The 21,552-nt window shown below is 40.4% G+C and overlaps 1 protein-coding gene across 3 annotated transcripts in view; it reads right to left on the reverse strand.

Annotated features, from left to right (window-relative positions):
- The window catches only part of TET3 (tet methylcytosine dioxygenase 3), a 112,336-nt gene that overhangs the window by 36,490 nt on the left and 54,294 nt on the right, over positions 1–21,552 (reverse strand). The window lies entirely within an intron of this gene.

The raw sequence follows: 21,552 nt of genomic DNA on the forward strand, positions 1-21,552 counted from the left end.
AAGGAAAAGACCTACAAAAACAAACCAAACCAATTAAGAAAATGGTAATAGGAACATATATATCAATAATTACCTTAAATGTAAATGGATTAAATGCTCCAACAAAAGACACAAACTGGCTGAATGGATACAAAAACAAGACCCATATATATGCTGTCTACAAGAAACCCACGTCAGACCTAGGGACACATACAGACTGAAAGTGAGGGGATGGAAAAAGATACTCCATGCAAATGAAAAACAAAAGAAAGTTGGAGCAGCAATTCTTATATCAGACAAAATAGACTTTAAAATAAAGATTATCACAAGAGACAAAGAAGGACACTACATAATGATCAAGGGACCAATCCAAGAAGAAGATATAACAATTTTAAGTATTTATGCACCCAGCATAGGAGCACCTCAATACATAAGGCAAATGCTAACAGACATAAAAGGGGAAATCGACAGTAACACAATAATAGTATGGGACTTTAACACCCCACTTTCACCAAAAGACAGATCATCCAAAATGAAAATGAATAAGGAAACACAAGCTTTAAATGACACATTAGACGAGATGGATTTATCTGATATTTATAGGACATTCCATCCAAAAACAACAGAATACACTTTCTTCTCAAGTGCTCATGGAACATTTGCCAGGATAGGTCATATCTTGCATCACAATCAAGCCTCAGTAAATTTAAGAAAATTGAAATTGTATCAAGTATCTTTTCCGATCACAACACTATGACACTAGATATCAATTACAGGAAAAAACTGTAAAAAATAAAAACACATGGAGGCTAAACAATACATTACTAAATAACCAAGAGATCACTGAAGAAAGAGGAAATCAAAAAATACCTAAAAAAATGATAATAAAAACACGACGACTCAGAAAGAGAAAAACAAGTACCATATGCTAACACATATATATGGAATCTAAAAAAAAAAAAAGGTTCTGAAGAACCCAGGGGCAGGACAGGAATAAAGATGCAGACCTACTAGAGAATGGACTTGAGGACACAGGGAGGGGGAAGGGTACGCTGGGACGAAGTGAGAGAATGGCATGAACATATATACACTACCAAATGTAAAATAGCTAGCTAGTGGGAAGCAGCTGCATAGCACAGGGAGATCAGCTCGGTGCTTTGTGACTACCTAGAGGGGAGGGATAGGGAGGGTGGGAGGGAGACGTAGAGGGAGGAGATATGGGGATATATGTATATGTATAGTTGATTCACTTTGTTATAGGGCAGAAACTAACACACCACTGTAAAGCAATTATACTCCAATAAAGGTGTTAAAAAAAAAAAAGCACAAAACACGATGACCCAAAACGTATAGGATGCAGCAAAAGCAGTTCTAAGAGGAACTTTACAGCAATACAATCATATCTCAAGAAACAAGAAAAATCTCAAATAAACAACCTAACCTTACCCCTAAAGCAATCAGAGAAAGAAGAACAAAAATACCCCAAAGTTAGCAGAAGGAAAGAAATCATAAAGATCAGATCAAAAATAAATGAAAAAGAAATGAAGGAAACAATAGCAAAGATCAATAAAACTAAAAGCTGGTTCTTGGAGAAGATAAAATTGATAAACCATTAGCCAGACTCATCAAGAAAAAATGGGAGAAGACTCAAATCAATAGAATTAGAGGGGCTTCCATGGTGGCACAGTGGTTGAGAGTCTGCCTGCCGACGCAGGGGACACAGGTTTGTGCCCCGGTCCAGGAAAATCCCACATGCCACGGAGCGGCTGGGCCCGTGAGCCATGGTCGCTGAGGCTGCGTGTCCAGAGCCTGTGCTCCGCAGCAGGAGAGGCCACAACAGTGAGAGGCCGGCGTACAGCAAAAAAAAAAAAAAAAAAAAAAAAAAAAAGAATTAGAAAGCAAAAAGGAGAAGTAACAACTAACACTGCAGAAATACAAAGGATCATGAGCGATTATTACAAGCAACTATATATGCCAATAAAATGGACAACCTGGATGAAATGCACAAATTCTTAGAAAAGAACAACCTTCCGAGACTGAACCAGGAAGAAATAGAAAATATAAACAGACCAATCACAAGCACTGAAATTGAGACTGTGATTAAAAATCTGCCAAAAAGCAAAAGCCCAGGACCAGATGGCTTCACAGGTGAATTCTATCAAACATTTAGAGAAGAGCTAACACCTATCTTTCTCAAACTCTTCCAAAACATAGCAGAGGAACACTCCCAAACTCATTCTATGAGGCCACCATCACCCTGATACCAAAACCAGACAAAGATGTCACAAAGAAAGAAAACTAGAGGCCAGTATCACTGATGAACGTAAGATGAAAAAATCCTCAACAGATTATAGCAAACAGAATCCAAGAGCACATTAAAAATATCATACACCATGATGAAGTGGAGTTTACCCCAGGAATGCAAGGATTCTTCAATATACACAAATGAATGTGATACATCATATTAACAAACTGAAGGATAAAAACCATATGATCATCTTAATAGATGCAGAGAAAGCTTTCGACAAAGTTCAACACTGATTTATGATATAAACCCTGCAGAAAGTAGGCATGGAGGGAACTTACCTCAACATAATAAAGGCCATATATGACAAACCCACAGCCAACATCATTCTCAATAGTGAAAAACTGAAACCATTTCCTCTAAGATCAGGAACAAGACAAGGTTGTCCACTCTCACCACTATTATTCAACATAGTTTTGGAAGTTTTAGCCACAGCAATCAGAGAAGAAAAAGAAATAAAAGGAATCCAAATCGGAAAAGAAGTAAAGCTGTCACTGTTTGCAGATGACATGACACTGTACATAGAGAATCCTAAAGATGTTACCAGAAAACTACTAGAGCTAATCAATGAATTTGGTAAAGTAGCAGGATAAAAAATTAATGCACAGAAATCTCTGGCATTCCTATACACTAATGATGAAAAATCTGAAAGAGAAATTAAGAAAACATTCCCATTTACCACTGTAACAAAAAGAATAAAATATCTAGGAATAAACCTACCTAAGGAGACAAAAGACCTGTATACAGACAACTATAAGACACTGATGAAAGAAATTAAAGATGAAACAAACAGATGGAGAGATATACCATGTTCTTGGATTGGAAGAATCAACATTGTGAAAATGACTATACTACACAAAGCAATCTATAGGTTCAATGCAATCCCTACCAAACTACCAATGGCATTTTTCACAGAACGAGAAGAAAAAGTTTCACAATTTGTATGGAAACACAAAAGACCCTGAATAGCAAAGCAATCTTGAGAAAGAAAAACGGAGCTGGGGGAATCAGGCTCCCAGACTTCAGACTATACTACAAAGCTACAGTAATCAAGACAGTGTGGTACTGGCACAAAAACAGAAATATAGATCAAGGGAACAGGATAGAAAGCCCAGACATAAACCCACATACATATGGTCACCTTATCTTTGATAACGGAGGCAAGAATATACAATGGAGAAAAGACAGTGTCTTCAATAAGTGGTGCTGGGAAAACTGGACAGCTACATGTAAAAGAATGAAATTAGAACACTCCCTAATACCATACACAAAAATAAACTCAAAATGGATTAAAGACCTAAATATAAGGTCAGACACTATCAAACTCTTAGAGGAAAACATAGGCAGGACACTCCTTGACATAAATCATAGCTAGGTCCCTTTTGATCCACCTCCTAGAGAAATGGAAATAAAAACAAACAAATGGGACCTAATGAAACTTAAAAGCTTTTACACAGCAAAGGAAACCATAAATAAGACAAAAAGACAACCCTCAGAATGGGAGAAAATATTTGCAAACGAAGTGACTGACAAAGGATTAATCTCCAAAATATACAAGCAGCTCATGCAGCTCAATATCGAAAAAACAAACAACTCAATCCAAAACTGGTCAGAAGACCTAAATAGACATTTCTCCAAAGAAGATATACAGATTGCCAACAAACACATGAAAGGATGCTCAATATCACTAATCACTAGAGAAATGCAAATCAAAACCACAGTGAGGGGCCTGACTTCACTGGTGGCACGGTGGTTAAGAATCCACCTGCCAGTGCAGGGGACATGGGTTCAAACCCTGGTCCGGGAAGATCTCCCATGTCGTGGAGAGGCTATGCCCATGTGCTGCAACTACTGAAGCCGTGTGCCCTAGAGCCCGCAAGCTACAACTACTGAGCCCATGCACCGCAACTACTGAAGCCCGCACAACTAGAGCCTGTGCTCTACAACAAGAGAAGCCACTGCAATGAGAAGCCTGTGCGCCGCAACGAGTAGCCCCCACTCAATGCAACTAGAGAAAGCCTGTACGCAGCAACGAAGACCCAATGCAGCCAAAAATAAATAAATACATTTATAAAAACAAACACACAAACCACCATGAGGTATCACCTCACACCAGTCAGAATGGCCATCATCAAAAAATCTACAAACAATAATTGCTGGAGAGGGTGTGGAGAAAAGGGAACCCTCTTGCACTGTTGGTGGGAATGTAAATTGATACAGCCACTATGGAGAACAGTATGGAGGTTCCTTAAAGAAACTACAAATAGAACTACCATATGACCCAGCAATCCCACTACTGGGAACATACCCTGAGAAAACCATAATTCAAAACGAGTCATGTAACACAATTTTGACTGCAGCACTATTTACAATAGCCAGGACATGGAAGCAACTTAAGTGTCCATCCACAGATGAATGGATAAAGAAGATGTGGCAATATATACAATGGAATATTACTCAGCCATAAAAAGAAACAAAATTGAGTTATTTGTAGTGAGGTAGATGGACCTAAAGTCTGTCATACAGAGTGAAGTAAGTCAGAATGAGAAAAACAAATACCGTATGCTAACACATATATATGGAATCTAAGAAAAAAATCGTTCTGATGAACCTAGGGGCAGGACAGGAATAAAGACGCAGACGTAGAGAATGGACTTGAGGACACGGGGAGGGGGGAGGGTAAGCTGGGACAAAGTGAGAGAGTGGCATGGACATATATACACTACCAACTGTAAAATAGATAGCTAGTGGGAAGCAGCCGCATAGCAGAGGGAGATCAGTTCGGTGCTTTGTGACCACCTAGAGGGGAGGAATAGGGAGGGTGGGAGGGAGACGCAAGAGGGAGGGGATATGGGGATATATGTATACATATAGCTGATTCACTTTGTTACAGAGCAGAAACTAAGACAACATTGTAAAGCAATTATACTCCAATAAAGATGTTAAAAATAAATAAATTTTATGTTATGTGAAGTTCTCCACAATTAAAAGAAACTATTGACTCACACAACAACATGGATGATTTTTAAATGAGTTTTTCTAAGTGAAAGAAATGAGACTCAAAAGACGATGTAATAGTAACTCTGGAAAATACTACATTGACTGGATACTATAAGGCTGCAAACGAAAAGAACTTTACACAAATACTGTACTACAGTGCGTAAATTTGTTTCATGTCTAGGGAGACATACAACTAAACGCGATGTGTTATCCTGCAATGGGTCCTATAACAGAAAAAGGACTTTAGTGGAAAAACTGACGAAATCCAAAGTCTATAGTTAATAGTATTGTGCCAACATTAACGTCTGTTTTAAATGCACCATAAATATGTAAGATGTTTATATTATGGGATGCTGGATAAAGGGCATACAGGGACTCTCTGTGCCAACTCTGCAAATCCTCTATAAATGTAAAATTATTTCATAGTAAAAAGTTAATAAAACGAACAAGCAAAAACAAGAAACTATGCAGGGGACCCTAATTTGCTGATCCTGTCCTAGAGGAAATCTTGGCCACATGCATCAAAAAATGTACAAGGATTTTCACAGCAACATATTTGCAGTAGTCAAAATGGGAAACAACCCATAATCCAGCAACAGTGGAATGGATAAATAAAACACAGTAGAATCATATAATGGCATATATCCAGCAATGAGAATTGACAAACTGCAACAAAATGGTTGAATACCATACCACCATAGTTAGTGAAAGAAGCACAGCACAGAATACAGTAAGATTATATCTAAATGATATTCAAAACCAGGTTCAACCAAACTATACTGTTTAGAGATCCATACATAGGTGGTAAAATTATTAAATTGAAATATAAAATATAAAAAAATGATTTTTTGCCTACAGAAATGGCAATTTCATACAGCTCAATCTTAAAGAAATACAAGGAAATCATTGTCACAAGTCAAGAGAGTGGTCGCCTCTGGGGGACAGGAGAGGAATGTGATTGGGAAAGGTATACAGGGGACTTCTGGGGAACTGGAAAGGGCCTACTTTTTGATTTAGGTGATGGTTACACAGGTGTTCATTTTATAAATTTTCATTAAACTGTACATGAATGCTTTGTGTACTTGCCTATATACGGAGTTCACAATTTTTAAAAGGTAAAAAATTAATGTCATACCTGTTCTATGCAGAACATCATGCTCAGTTTTATGGGGAAAGCGAGAAGGACAAAACTAATTGGGGCTTTAAAAAGTGTATGGTCTAGTTGGGTAGATAAGACCCATATATAAGAAGATACCTTATAGCATTTCCAGTCAATGGGGAAAGATTAATTTTTCAATGCATGGTGTTGGAACAACTGAGGAAAAAATTTTGCTCCACACTTAATAACTTACCCCAAAATACATTCCAAGTGGTTGAAAGATTTAAATACAAAAAATTAAACTATACAAGTTCTAGAAGAAAAACAATGGATGAGTTTTTAAAAATAATCATAGAAGTGGGAAGGTCTTCTCTAAGTATAACATGAAATTCTGAAGCCAACACACACACACCAAAAACTCTGATAAATATAACTAGAGAAAAATTTATAGTAATAACTACCAAAAGTCAAGCCAAAAGACAAATACTGGGGAGAAATATCTGGAACTCACACCAGACAAACACTGCTTTCTTTAACAGATCAAGAACTCCTACAGCTAAATAAGGTCAATAATACAAGAGATAAATGAAAAAAAGATAAAACTGGTTCTTTGAAAGGGAATGAAAATGGGTCAAACATATGTAAAGGTACAATAAAGTACCAGTTTTACCCTTCAGATGAGTCACCATCAAAGTCTGATAACTCCTCCTGTTGGTGAGGGTACAGGAAAACAGGCAGTATGGAAAGTAATTTAGCAATATACTAAAATTACAAATGCCCAATCTGTTTGACTCAGTAATTTCAAAGAATGTCAAATTCTTCTAAGAATTTATTTTTAGGAATTTGGATATACTTGCATATGTACAAAGTGATATTGTATATACAAGAATACTCACTGCATCTTTTTTAAAATAAATTTATTTATTTAGTTTTGGCTGTGTTGGGTCTTCATTGCAGTGCACGGGCTTTCTCTAGTTGCGTCGAGCGGGGGCTACTCTTTGTTACGGTGCGCAGGCTTCTCATTGCGGTGGCTTCTCTTTGTTGTGGAGCACGGGCACTAGGCGCGCGGGCTTCAGTAGTTGTGGCACGCGGGCTCAGTAGCTGTGGCTAGCGGGCTTAGTTGCTCCTCGACACGTGGGATCTTCCTGGACCAGGGCTCAAACCCGTGTCCCCTGCATTGGCAGGCGGATTCTTAACCACTGCGCCACCAGGGAAGTCCCTCACTGCATCATTTTTAATGGCAAAATATCAGAAACTTAAATGTCCATAATACATTATGTATTATAAATACATTATAGCACAACCATATAATGGAATACTAAGCAGCTATCAAAAGGAGTTAGGCAGCTTCAGATATACTGACCAAAAAATAACCTCCGAGATATTTTAAGTGAGGAAACAAGCAAATTTCAGTATAGCATGTGTAATATGCTATAGTTAGTATACACACACAATCACATATACATTAGTATATACACACACATATGCAAGCCTAAAGGTGTATATGTCATTACCCACACTAAGAATAAGGGTAAGAGTAAGACTCATGTTGTGAAAATGAGTTCAGCTGTATTCCTAGTTTAAAACAAGCAAACAAAAGGTTGGCAATGGTATGTGCATCCCAGTAGATGAACTGATGCAAGTTGTCTATCACTTATGGTTTCTGCTCATGGAGACTCTTCATCCCCCCTTGTATTATTGTCATGGTCTCCTAACTGGTCTCAGCCCTCTGAGGTCATCCTACCTAATACCACCAGTTATACTTCCAAAACAGAAATCTGGTCAGACCAGTTCCCACTGATGACTCCATGCTAGACAGAAGACAGAACCCAAATTCCAGAACACAGTCCACAAGGCCCCCGAGGAGCCATCTCTGCACACTGCCCAGCCTTGCATCCTGCGACAGCTACCACAGCTTCTTTTACACAGCCATGCAATACTCCTGTGTCTTGAAACACGTTTTCTCATTGACCACAGTGCTTTCATTTCTTTCCTTCTTTGGAAAAACTCATGTCATAAGGCCTAGTTTAAATGCCACCTTTTCTGTGAAACCCCACTGGACTTCTCCTTTTCCCTCTGGACTCCCAGAGCACCTTTCATACAACAAAAATATCACATTTTTATTGTTACCATGTATCACATTTTTATTGTTACCATGTCACAGCAGAATGAACACAGATTTTACAGAGACCTGGGCAACTGTGATGAGTTATCTTCCCAGCCTCTCTAATCCTCACACCTTCTTGTGTAAAATACATAAAGGGCCAAGTGCAGTATTTGGTGTATAATATGAACTCAGTATGTAGCTGCTGTCTAGGCTCTGCCAAACAAATTGTATGATTGTGACCAAGTTACACAGCCCTTATGAGCTTTAGAGCAGTGAAAGTAATGTTTCTATATTTTAGATTTGTTGAGGATTAGATGATATGTAAGGTACCTAGCACAGTCCTCAACCTATCCATGCTTAAATGTTTTCATCCTTTTCAACTAAATGATTAAAAATTACTTGCTCCAAATATGCACTGTTTTGAACCATAAGACAGAGAGGATTATAGAAGGATGTATGTGAAGTGGGGGAGGGAAAGAGACCAAGGTTTGGGTAGGGAGAGAGAACGTAAGAATATGGGTGTTGGAAGTAGTGGTCTGAAATCTCTTTACAGGTGCTAGAATACTACAGCCTATATGGAAAATAGAACACAGGAATATGCCAGAGCTTCTGGGCTTTTTTCTAGTTTCTACTGTCTGGAGAAAAGTCAAAGTAATGGATTGACTGTAGGGTGTCACACTGGAACTAGAATATAATGTAGTTTTTGGTGATTACCTTCTGTCCCAAATCAGAAAAACTCAAAATTACAGTTAAAGGCAGAGAAAGGAGATTTTCAGAAGAAAATCTTGGCAACTCTATCCTAGCAGCTAGGGGAAAAGATATGAAGCTCCAAAACCAAGCTAACCTGAAAATTATAATAGATGGTCAAGCTCCTCTGGGAAGGCCACTAACACACAAAGGGCAGACACAGCTCCAAGTGTCAAGCAATACCAAAGTCATTCTCTCCCTTTTGCTGTTTACAAGGCATCCCAAGTAGTTGTTTAGAAGTCTTGTTTTTCTTAATTACATCCCTTTCCCTGATTATACATATATATATATACACACATATACACGCATTTCCCTTTCCTTGATTAGATGTCTGTACGGGGGAGAAGATATTCTATGGGAAGAAACTGGACTTACAGCCTAATATGCTTAGTTATAAAACTAGTAGACATTCCCAAATTTAATTCTCCTAATTTGTATATATATTTACATATATATGAGGATATATATCATTATATATATATCCTCATTTTATACATATATCTTTAGCGTGGCAATGGGCTTGTAGTTAGTTACAGTGCCAGACAGGTGACAATACTCTGCAAGGTTGGGGTAAGGTTCTATAGAATATAGTATATGCTCTGAATCAGTGACAAATATATGCTTCTGTTTTCCCATAGTAAAATGAGGTTTATTAACATTCTTAGTGCTGTCTAGTGCTATTAATCAAATCCAGTAGATGAGTTTACCCTATTTATACTTATTACTGTAACATGTACATGGTCTTCTGTCATTTTATATTTTCCATGTTTATGTTTCCTTGTTTTCTTTCCTTTTTTTTTTTTTTTTTTTGCAGTATGCGGGCCTCTCACTGTTGCAGCCTCTCCCGTTGCGGAGCACAGGCTCCGGATGCGCAGGCTCAGCGGCCATGGCTCACGGGCCCAGCCGCTCCGCGGCATGTGGGATCTTCCCAGACCGGGGCACGAACCCGTGTCCCCTGCATCGGCAGGCGGACTCTCAACCACTGCGCCACCAGGGAAAGCCCTCTTTCCTATCTTTTTAAATAGATTTTGTATTTTCTTTTACTTCCCCCTGCCCCACCAATCTATAGTATGCTTTTAGTAATGCTAATGGTACTGTGGGAAAGAAAGAAGTCAGCTCCCTTATACAATTTCTCACACCTCTTCCCTCACTTTACCTCCTGCTTTTTGTTGGTATCCTTGTGAACATATTTCACCCCCCATTATAAAAGAGATATTTAATATAAAACAAAGTTCTAGTATAAATAAATACATTACCTTTTGTTTCAGAAAAATAATACATTTAGCGTTCACTGCCAGCCCCTTCACAGTACAGCTTCCCCGATCTGTTACTTATTTGATTCACCTCCAGAAAATTTAAGTTCTAATATATTTGGAAATGTTTTTATGAGGTCTTTACACATGGATGGCAACTTTATTGGGCATAGAATTCTTAAGCCAAACATTTTATCTCAATATCCCGAGAACTGCAATTCATATATCCAACAAAGAACTCACATTACTGATCAATAAGAAAAAGACAGAAACACAACAGAGAAATGGGAAAATGGCTTGAACTCTACCAAAGAGGACATATATTAGTGATCAGGGAAAGGTAAATTAAAGCCACAATGAGGTGTGATGATATACCTACCACAATGGCAGAAAGTCTTTTGATACCATTTGCTGGTTTAGATGTGGAGTACTGCTGGTGGGAGTTTAAACGGCTACAACCACTTTGGAAAACGGGCAGTACCTACTAAAAGCTGAACACATACAATTTCAGTCCTAGGTATACACCCAATAGAAGTATATAAGTGTGTACATACATGTACCAAGGGATGTATATAAGAACGTCTTATAGCAGCATGCTTCATAATAACCCCAAATTGGAAACGATCCAAAAGACCATCAACAATCTAATGGATAAATGGTGGTATATTCATATTATGAAATGGAATACTATATAGCAATGAGAATGCATGAACTACAAATATTGCTACACAACACAGATGAACCTCACAAATACAACACTGAACAAAAGAAGCCAGAATATAAAATACGTACATGTGAAGTTCAAGAACAGCCCAAACTGATCAACGTGGTTAGAAATTAGAATAGTACTTACCTTAGGACAGGAGTCAGTAGACTTTTTATGTTAAGGGCCAGATGACAAACGTTTAAGGCTTTGCAGGGAATGCAGTGTCTGTGGCAACTGTTCCTCTTTGCTAATGTAGAGCAAAAGCAGCCACAGACAGTACGTAAACAAATGAGGGTGATTGTGTTTCACTGAAACTTCGACATTGAAATCTGAACATCATATAATTTTCATGAGTCATGAAATACTATTCTTCTTTTGATTTTTAAAAACAATTTAAAAACCTAACAAACTTGTTTTTAGCTCACAGATGTTAACCAGACTTGGTCTGCAGGCCATACTTGGCTTTAGGGAGTCAGGTGTAAGTGACTGGGTGGGGGCATATGGAGGTTTCTGGTGTGATGGTAAAGTTCTGTTTCTTGATCTAGATGTGGTTACACAAGTACATGCTTTTTGTAAAACTGTACAGGCATACGTCATTTTATTGTGTTTTGCAGATACTATGTTTTTTACAAACTGAAGGTTTCTGACAAACCTGCGATAAGCAAGTCTATCAGTGCAATTTTTCCAATAGCATTTGCTTCTCTTCGTGTCCCTGTGTCACGTTTTGGTAATTCTCACAATATTTCAAACTTTTTCATTATTATTGTATTTGTTATGGTACTCTGCGATCTTTGATGTTACTATTGCAAAAAAAACTACAACTCGCTGAAGTCTCAGATGATAGTTAGCATTTTTTAGCAATAAAGTATTTAAATTAAGGTACTTTTTTATTTTTTTTAAGATATAGTGCTATTATACCCCTAACAGACTACAGTATAGTGCAAACATAACTTTTACAAGCACTGGGAAACCAAAAATTCCATGGGACTCGCTTTAATGTGATATTCACTTTATTGCAGTGGTCTGGAACCAAACCCACAATATCTCCGAGGTATGCTTACAATTTATATACCTTCCAATATGTGTTTCAATTAAGAGAATGCTTTTAAAAAATTAAACATTAAAAATGTTTTTTTAAATTAATTTATTTATTTAGGCTGCGCCAGGTCTTAGCTGCAGCAGCATGTGGGATCTTCGTTGCGGCATGCATGCGGGATCCAGCTTCCCAACCAGGGATTGAACCCAGGCCCCTGCAGTGGGAGCTCGGAGTCTTACCCACTGGACCATGAGGGAAGTCCCTAAGAGAATGTTTTTGAAAAGTATATCTTAAATGGTAAAAAAAAAATTAAAAAAAAATTAAAAAATCCAAGTATGTATGACCAACTTAATTTTTGGTTAATTTATTTGTAGGGAATTCTTCATCCTTGGAATTCATCTTGAAGTTCATCCAGATTATTTGTCAATTTTTATTCATTTTCTTTCATTTAAAAAACATTTTCTATTTTATCTTTGACTCTTGCCTGTGTTCAATTTGTTTCATGATCTTTGCTGGAAACACCAGCAAATGTTCCCAATATTCCCGACAGAATGAATCTGTGGAGGATCCCTCCTGCCTCTCTTCTGTATCCCTTATCTCCACTCTGATTATGTTCATTTCTATTTTCTTCTTCTACGTTGGAGCAGTCTTTCAAGCCTGTCCTTCTTCCTCACTGATTGGCTTTTTCTGTAACTCTGATTCTGCTTTTTGCAGCTTCTAGTGCACTGTAAGTGCTTTGTGAAGTGGCACATTTCTGCAGTTTAATCCATACCTCTTGTGACTTCTTTGTCACTTTAATCTAGGACCTCATCTTTCATTTCTGGTTTCACAATGAACATTTTAGTCAACTTTCTTGAAGGTATAAATTAGTTGTTCAAACTCTTCTTGTATTTCCTAATGTAAGTCTTCACTTGAATATCCTATTTAATCCCTCTACTTTTCCCCACAGAATCTGAATGGGTTGCACGTTGAATTTTTTGTTTGTTTGCTTGTTAATTGGTCTTTCAATGGAGTTTAGCTCCCGGCTTTCTCCCCCTTGGCACTATTGACACTTTGGACTAGATAATTCTTTATTGGGGTGGTGTGGGGGGGGGCCCCGGGGGGGGGCGTCCTGTGCATTGTAGAATGTTTAACAGCATCCCTGGCCTCTGTCCACTAGATGCCAGTAGAACCACACTGGTGTGATAACCAAAAATGTCCTCAGACATTGCCAAATGTCTCCTGGGGTGAAGAGGGGTAAAAGAGCACTCAGTTGAAAGCCACGGGTCTAGACTCATTTGCCCAAAAGCAGAATGCGTAGAATCTCCCTATTCTTCTGTATTTACCTGGATACTACTCAAATTCTTCCCTTAGAAATTAAGCTTAGAGAATTAGATGTTGTGGAGGTTTCAATTATTAGTTCAAAAGTTCAGTGGCCTATGAGGATCTGGGGCTGGCTGTGGACAGCTGCAGCTGGGAAATGTCATCTCTACATGCCCTCTGTTTCTTGGAGCCAATGCCTCTCAATGTGTATGTATGTTCGTGTGTGGAGGCTTGGGCTGTGCTCTGTCCTGATGCTAAGATTTTGGTTTATTTCCTCATATGGGAGTGGGCTGGTCACTCTGACAAGACATCAAGTTGAAATAAAGCCCCATGGTTTGCAGAATTTTTGTTTGGTGGTTCAGCAAATATTTTCCTCTACACAATGGCCTTTGTTTGGTGCTGTTGGCCCTTGGCTGCAAAGCTGGCTCCTAAGATGGCTTCTCATATTCTCCAGCCAACCATCCTCACCCCAGACCTTAACCCCATCAGAAACTGGAGAAGAGCAGGAAAAGGAGACTTTCCAAAGTGCATGCTTGCTAGATGTGTGGTCTCCAGCCCACCTCTCCAAGTTGGGGAGTCCTTTTGAGCCTCCACTGTTGTTCTTCCTAACCCTGGGAGTTGTATATACCTCATGTCATCACTGTTTTCAATTCAAATTCATCTTTAGTTGGCAGACAGCACTTGGAATTCATAGTTTAAGACTGGGGCCATTTTCAAATTTCAGTTGATGAAATTTCCTCTTACATTTTTGTTTGTCTTGGTCCCTTTCACCAGGTTTCAGAAAAGGAGTATTTTGCTATCTTACTGTTAAGTCATCATTTTTCCTTTTAGTCCCCAGTGTACTATTTCTTCCTTTTCCACAGAGGTTAAGTGACAGGGCAAGGAAATGGCTTAACTCTTCCTAAAGTAAAATCTCTTTTACGTCTCTCTTTGAGCAGTGAGGGAAGTGACGTTTTTTTCCTAAAATACATAGTAGAAAGCTCTGGGGTAGAGCTCAGGAGAACAAGATCCAATTTTTGAGGAAATGCTGGTTATGTGGCTCTAGGTGCTTTTTTTTTCCCTGTGCACTTAATTTTATACTCAAAATAGAAAAATATGATCTGTTCCACTTTTGCACTAGGCTGGGGAGAGAATGAAATGTATCCTTTGTGCTATCAGCAAGAGATATTAAACACAAGAAACTACTCATTACTACCTAGCAGAAAGAGGGGTCCTTAATTTCTAAATGAACCTTCCACCTTCTCTACCACCTTTCTACACAGAGACTAGGGCACCCACACTTTCCCAGTGGGGAACCTCACAGCCAGGTATAGGTATAGGCTGAGGCATTTCTTTTCTTTATGACATTGATAAAAAGAGACGGTTGATAACTGGTGTACAGTTAATGCATAGGTGTCAAAATCACACAAAAGGTTTTACTGTACCCATCTTCTTTTTCCTATATAATGCTCCAGTTTCCTGATGTAATTTTAGTGGACGTAAAGCCAAACACCTTAAGTTTATATAACTAATTCCACTTGCATGAAAGTCAATAACTGACGGCTAGAACTTTGCCTCCTGGCAATCACAAATCCACACCCTGGGCAGGCAGATGGTTGGGCCCCACCCTGGATCAGGTGTGCCAGGTGAACTTTTTTAAAACTAAAATCTCAGGTCATCTGCCTGTGAGTTCATGGGCAGCATGCTGGGTCTGCTGGTAGCAGAAAGACTTTCATAACAATGGGCACACTCGGGCTTCCCTGGTGGCACAGTGGTGAAGAATCCGCCTGCCAATGCAGGGGACACAGGTTCGAGCCCTGGTCCAGGAAGATCCCACATGCCGCTGAGCACCTAAGCCCGTGCGCCACAACTACTGAGCCTGTGCTCTAGAGCCCGTGAGCCACAAGTACTGAGCCCGCGCACCACAACTACTGAGCCCACACACAATTACTGAAGCCCACATGCCTAGAGCCTGTGCTCTGCAACAAGAGAAACCACCACAATGAGAAGCCTGCCCACCGCAATGAAGAGCGGCCCCCACTCGCCGCAACTAGAGAAAGCCCGCAAGCAGCAACGAAGTCCCAACGCAGCCAAAAATAAATAAATAAGTTAATTAAAATAATAAAAAAAAAACAATGGGCACACTCACTGATGACAAAGATTAAAGGTAAGGAGATCATGCCCAAACCTACCTGACGTCTTTGTAGAATTTAATATGGAGGTAGAATAAGGCTGACCAGTTGACCAAAAAATATGTAGAGCACCACCATATGATCGGCACCAGTTTAGATGTTTTAGAAATACAACACTGAGTCCCTGTTCTTAAGGAACCTGGGATTTAACTGAAAAGACTAGTATGCATATAATAACAAATCACATGAGACCTTAAATATTGACCCTTCTTCAGTAGTGATGTTGTTGGCTCTCCCAAACTATCTCTTTGTTCTAACCTATCCTCTCCTCAGTTTCTTCCCACATCTCTTCCATACTTCCCTCATGGCCTCCTGTTTGAGATTCTCTACCCTAAAAGACAGTATCCTCCATTCTTTTTTTTTTTTTAATATTTATTTATTTGGTTGCACCGGGTCTTAGTTGCTGCAGGCAGGCTCCTTAGTTGCGGCATGCGAACTCCTAGTTGCAGCATGGGTGTGGGATCTAGTTCCCTGACCAGGGATCGAACCTGGGCCCCTTGCATTGGAGTACCATCCACTGCGCCACCAGGGAAGTCCCAGTATCCTCCATTCTTGATCTACATAGTCAGCCTGGTGAACTGTCTATAACTGAGACTTCAACTACCATCAGTTTGCTGAAGAACCTCCGATTCGCAGATCCAACTGGATGCACACCTGCTGGTCCCCCAGACATGTCAAAGTCATACACCCAAACCTGCTTCCCCGCCAGTATTTCAAATCTTGGTGAATGGCGCCACCATCTACCCAGTCATCCAACCTGGAACCTCAGGAGTCATCTGTGACTGCTTCTCCTTTACTCCTCCATTCAACAGGTCACTGAACCAGTTAGTTCTTTCTCTCATTCTTTCTTTTATCCACTCCTCCTCTCCTTCCTCCTACTCAATGTCATTCTTACTTCAGGCACACATAATTTCTTGCCTGTGCTTGCAAACTCTCTGCCTTTGGTATCATCCTCTCATGCCCTGAAACTCTCCTCTCCAGCCACTCCCAATCTTTCGTCTAACACACCAGTCATACCAGAACTACTTGTATTTCTCCATGTTTTCTCGCCTACACGTCTTCATGTGGTTTTTCGTGTATTTTTCATCTCTATAATCTTCATGTCCCTTTGCCTAGAACACTCTACTTTCTCCCTATTAATCTATTAAACTTCTGCTTATCCTTTAAAACTCACATAAGACATCGCTTCATCCAGGAAGTTCTTTCTGATACCCTCCTACCCAGAGTCTTATTCCCCACTTTATACTGGTATACAAATACTCTATTGCCAAAACAATATTTTAAAGACACGAAGTTCCTATTCATCTCAAACTGCATACAAAGGAGGAAAATACATTCTCATAAAAACTACAGGAAACAGACTTTACTGTAAACAGAGGTCAGTCTCTGTGTCCCCCTGTTCAGAACTGTGGCTCATACTGAAGTCACCCAGTGGGTGCTGCTATCAGCCACGTCTGCTGGGCAACATCCCTCCCTCACCCAAACTTTTACCATGCTTCAGGCAGGCAAAGGAGATGTTTTTCTTGTATTCACCTTTGGCTACTTCTTTAGGGCAGGATGAGCAACTGGATAAAAATACAGCATTCCTATGAAAACAACCTCTAAGATCTATGTCTCAGTTTATTGCTTTTGCTATGGTTAAATGTCTCCAGCTACCTGTGGACTGCTCCTCAGAGACATCAGGACAAGACTTGAAAGTTAACACAGACCTGTTTCCTTATCTATAAAATGATGAGCAGATGATCTCAAAGGATGCTCTTCCCACTAAAACATCATCTGGACTCATTCCCTGTCCTAAGCTGGCTCTCCCTGTGAATGTCCCCATTTCTGAGAATAGATAAAGTACATAAAGGGCGTAGCCAACAGGCATTGCAGTTCATCATCCTGCCTCTGACAGAAGTGTTACAGGAAGGCTAAGTGGTGGTTAGGGGAATCTCCAATGTGTGCCCCTACATATTAGGAATGTGCCAATACTCTCTTCTCCCAATAATTCAATGCAGAACTTCAACTTGTGCTGTTTTCTCAAGCCTGTACCTATCATACTACCTTTTGGAGTACAGCATTTCCTTTCATGTCTTTTAAATTTATTTCTTTGAAGCCTCAAGGGGTACCTTTAATTCTAGTATTTCAAGATTCAGAGAACAAGTAGATATGGATCCCATCCATACCTTCAGAACACCTGTAATCTTCATACAAGTGTAAGACAATGCTCTTGGTGTTTGGCAGTTTTTGGTTACCTGGTGATGCCCACATTGGCCAAAATTGCTTATTTGCCAAAAATCACCATGGAGCTTGAATATTAGGTTTCTTTTGCTATAAGACCTTTCCATGTTTTTATAAAGTTGTTTCCATACTTAAATTGCCTGTTATGAGCGCTTAATGGCATCTCCAAATTTCACTGTCGCTTCTACGGAAAATTCTTCATTATAGTGACCTACCATCTGCACCTTTCTATCTACCACTGTTGAGGGGCTGAGTTTCTGGAATATGAGATGGTTCCTAGCTAACATTAATCCCAGAGTGAACAAGCTTCGTTCCTAACCCTTGTCCCGCCCGAGCCTGAGTTCGCAAAGACAAGTTCATCAAACCAGTTGATGAAAGCACCTGTCCAGACGTGGAGGCTTTCCCTAACACAACCTCAACACCTCCAGAAACTGTTTCCAAGTGAATGCTTTCTTCTTTGGCCCTCTTCATGCCTAATACCACTGTTTTAGAAGGACTCATTTCTCAGCTAAACAACTTTAATCACAGTATGACATGGTGGTCCAGCTGCCTAGGTTCAAATCTCACTTCTACCATCCGCTAGCTCTATGACTTGGGTAAATCACTGAATCTAATTTTGCTTTCTTCATCACTCAAATGGAACTACTGACAGTACCCGCCTCATATAGATGTTATAGAGGATTAAATGAGGTAGTGACTACAAAGCACTTGGTACAGTGCCTGGAATAGGGCAAGTGTTTCATATTCTATTACTATTGTTGTGGTGGTTATTGCTATTCTCAGTAGCTTCCTAAGTGGTCTGCCACAAGATTATCACTCTTCACTCTTCTGTGCTACTTCTAGGAGGAGGTACTTTCAAAAATATTTCTTGATTATAAAATACATATGTCATTAGAGAAAATTCAGAAAACGTAATGAGGGAAAAGTCACCCACAGTCTGAACAGTGATACAACCACTGGTGGTATATTTCCTTCTAGTCTTTTCTCTATTTTTTTTAACCTAGGTGAGCTGATCATTTAACTACTCTTTGTGTCTGCTGTTTTCACTTCAGTGTTTTCCCATAATTTAACATTTAACAACACAAGGGGGGTTTGCTTCTAATTCTTTGTTTACATTAGATAGCATACAAATATTTTATCTGTATTACATATAAATAAACTACAAATGGGAGCAACAGATGATTGGTGGTGGTGGCTCACCTTACCTCTTGCCCACTGTTCCCGCCATCCACCTGCCTGCCAAGGCAACAGGTTGCCAGCATGGCCACACTGGGTTTCTCTGATGCTGACAGTCTACTGCCTGTGCTTTTTGCTCACTAGCTGAGACTTGTCCCCTCTGCTAGGGGGCTCCTCTGGCCTAAGGAATTCAGGAGAACACTGAGGGTTTGGGTCCACTGTGTGCTAGTGGCCTTACCTCATGCGAGGTTGCTCATGTATGCTCCTAGACGGTGCTCATAAATTCCTCAGTCTGGAGTGGCTACCTACTCACCTCTCCCCATCTGTGTTCATAACAGTTTTCAAAACCCAGCTCTGAATAGTTTCCTAAGTAAAGCATTACCCTCCATGATGACAGCCAAGCCTGGTATTTCAGAGCACTCTGACAGTTCAACCACTTCCGTATGACAGCACAGACACCTGGCAGATACCCGCTGATTGGGCGACTGGATATTTCATTGTTTGTGTTGTCTCTTCAAGCAAACCACAAAGTCCTTCAAAGATGAACCGTTTCTCTTAATTTTTATCTTATTGGTCACTAGGACTGGGCTAAGTAAACAATAAATGACTGATGAATAAAGTAACAGCCAACACTTTTCTCCCTTCATAATACATATGTTTTTACACCTTTCTCTTGCTTTTTTGCACTTGATAGGCTTGGTAACAGCTAAGCACACTTACAGTTCTTCCTACATGCCAGTCACAGTCCTAAGGGCTTTATACATATTAACTAATTTAATCCTCAGATGAACCCTGGTGAAAGGGTACTATTAGCACTTTCATTTTAGGCATGAGGAAGTGATGGGATTAAAATTCAAATTAAATAAAAAAACTAGCTTGACCAAACATAATATCTATATAATTGAATTCCACAATTAAAATATTTATTACGCATCAACTATGTCCTCAGCCCTATAAAAGAATATTTCCTACCCCGGAGGGGGAGAAAGAGCAAATGAGGCCCTAAACACAGGAAGATAGGCCAGACACATAAAAACACAAAGAGAGAAAGTGGGGCCCCAATTCCTATGATCAGAACAAGTCTCTCCCAAATGGTGGGAAATTAGGGGCATTCAAAGTCACATCATTATTAAACCCGGTAACGAAGAGGGTCAGCCCTCGGTGGAAACCACAATCTCAGAGCACGTCTGTGAGCCTTTGGCAGGATGCTGCACATCTGCTCCCCCCAGAGAGAAGCACTGGGGCCAACTTTTCCTTGTTCCCCAAGTGATTCTTTGTCACTGGCCCCACTGTCTTGTACCCCAGGATTCTGGGGTAGCTGGAGCAGACAGGACAGCCCAGCTTCTCCTTACTGACTGGGGTACAACATCCCAACAAATCACACAATTGACCAGATATTAGTGTATTTAAACAAGCAGAGAAGACAGGCTTTTCATAAGACCTATTTGTGTGTCATAAAATCACAAGAATTCAACATGCTCAGCATCAGCATCGTGTGTTTTGCCAACATCTGCAACACACACATCTTTTATGGAATGCTTGGTAAGTAGCAGAGGACCACAGCTTAGAGTGGACCTGGAGTTTCCTGAGGCATCCACAACCTCCCTGGAGAGAGCTGACATCCCCAGGAACAGTCCTCAGAGGCCCGGGGCCCTACTTCTATTCCAGAAGACAAGGCTCAGAAACAGACCCAATTCCTCAGTGCTCTTACCCACACCATGGCTTCAACCATCACCTGAATGCTAACTACATCTAAATCCGTTAACTCAGAGCCCGACCTCCAATCTCTCAGCCCCTTCAAACTCAGTCGGTCCGAACAGAACTCGCCACTTCTCCACACGCGTGTTCTCAGTGCCCCCCACCACCAAGGCGGAGACCTGAGCGGTCTGCATCCCCATAGCCCCCCTCCTCAGAGGCCACTCACTCTGCAGCCTCTGCCCACCTACTCTTTCAGTACAGGCCCTTGTTATTTCTTGCCTGGCTCACAACAATACCTTTCTTACAGGCTCCCCCGCCAACCTTTCCTCCCCACCACAAGCCGGAATAGTCTTTCAGAAGCACAAGGTGATGACTGGTCATCACTTGCTTTAAAACCCTCAGGAGCTCACGATGTATTACCAGAGATCAAGTCAAACTCCCGACTGTGGCTCGCTGGGCCCCGCAAGATCTGGCCCCTGCCTGCCGCTCTAGCCACCTTTTGCTCATCTCCACACAGACTCCTCCCCTTTCGCTCCCCCAGAGCATAAGCCCTCTAAGTTAGCATGACCCTGTCACAGCCACCGAGCCGTTGCCCAAGCTATTCCCTCTTCTCAGTATGTCTTCTTTCTACCCGACAGCCCCACCGGCCTCAGCACAAGCACCACCTCCCACGGGAAGGCTTCCACGATGCCTTCACCTCAATCTGTATGACAAAGCACCTCCACCGACACACAATACACCACACGGCAT

This window comes from Globicephala melas, chromosome 12, assembly GCF_963455315.2.
Source record: "Globicephala melas chromosome 12, mGloMel1.2, whole genome shotgun sequence".
NCBI lineage: Eukaryota > Metazoa > Chordata > Mammalia > Artiodactyla > Delphinidae > Globicephala > Globicephala melas.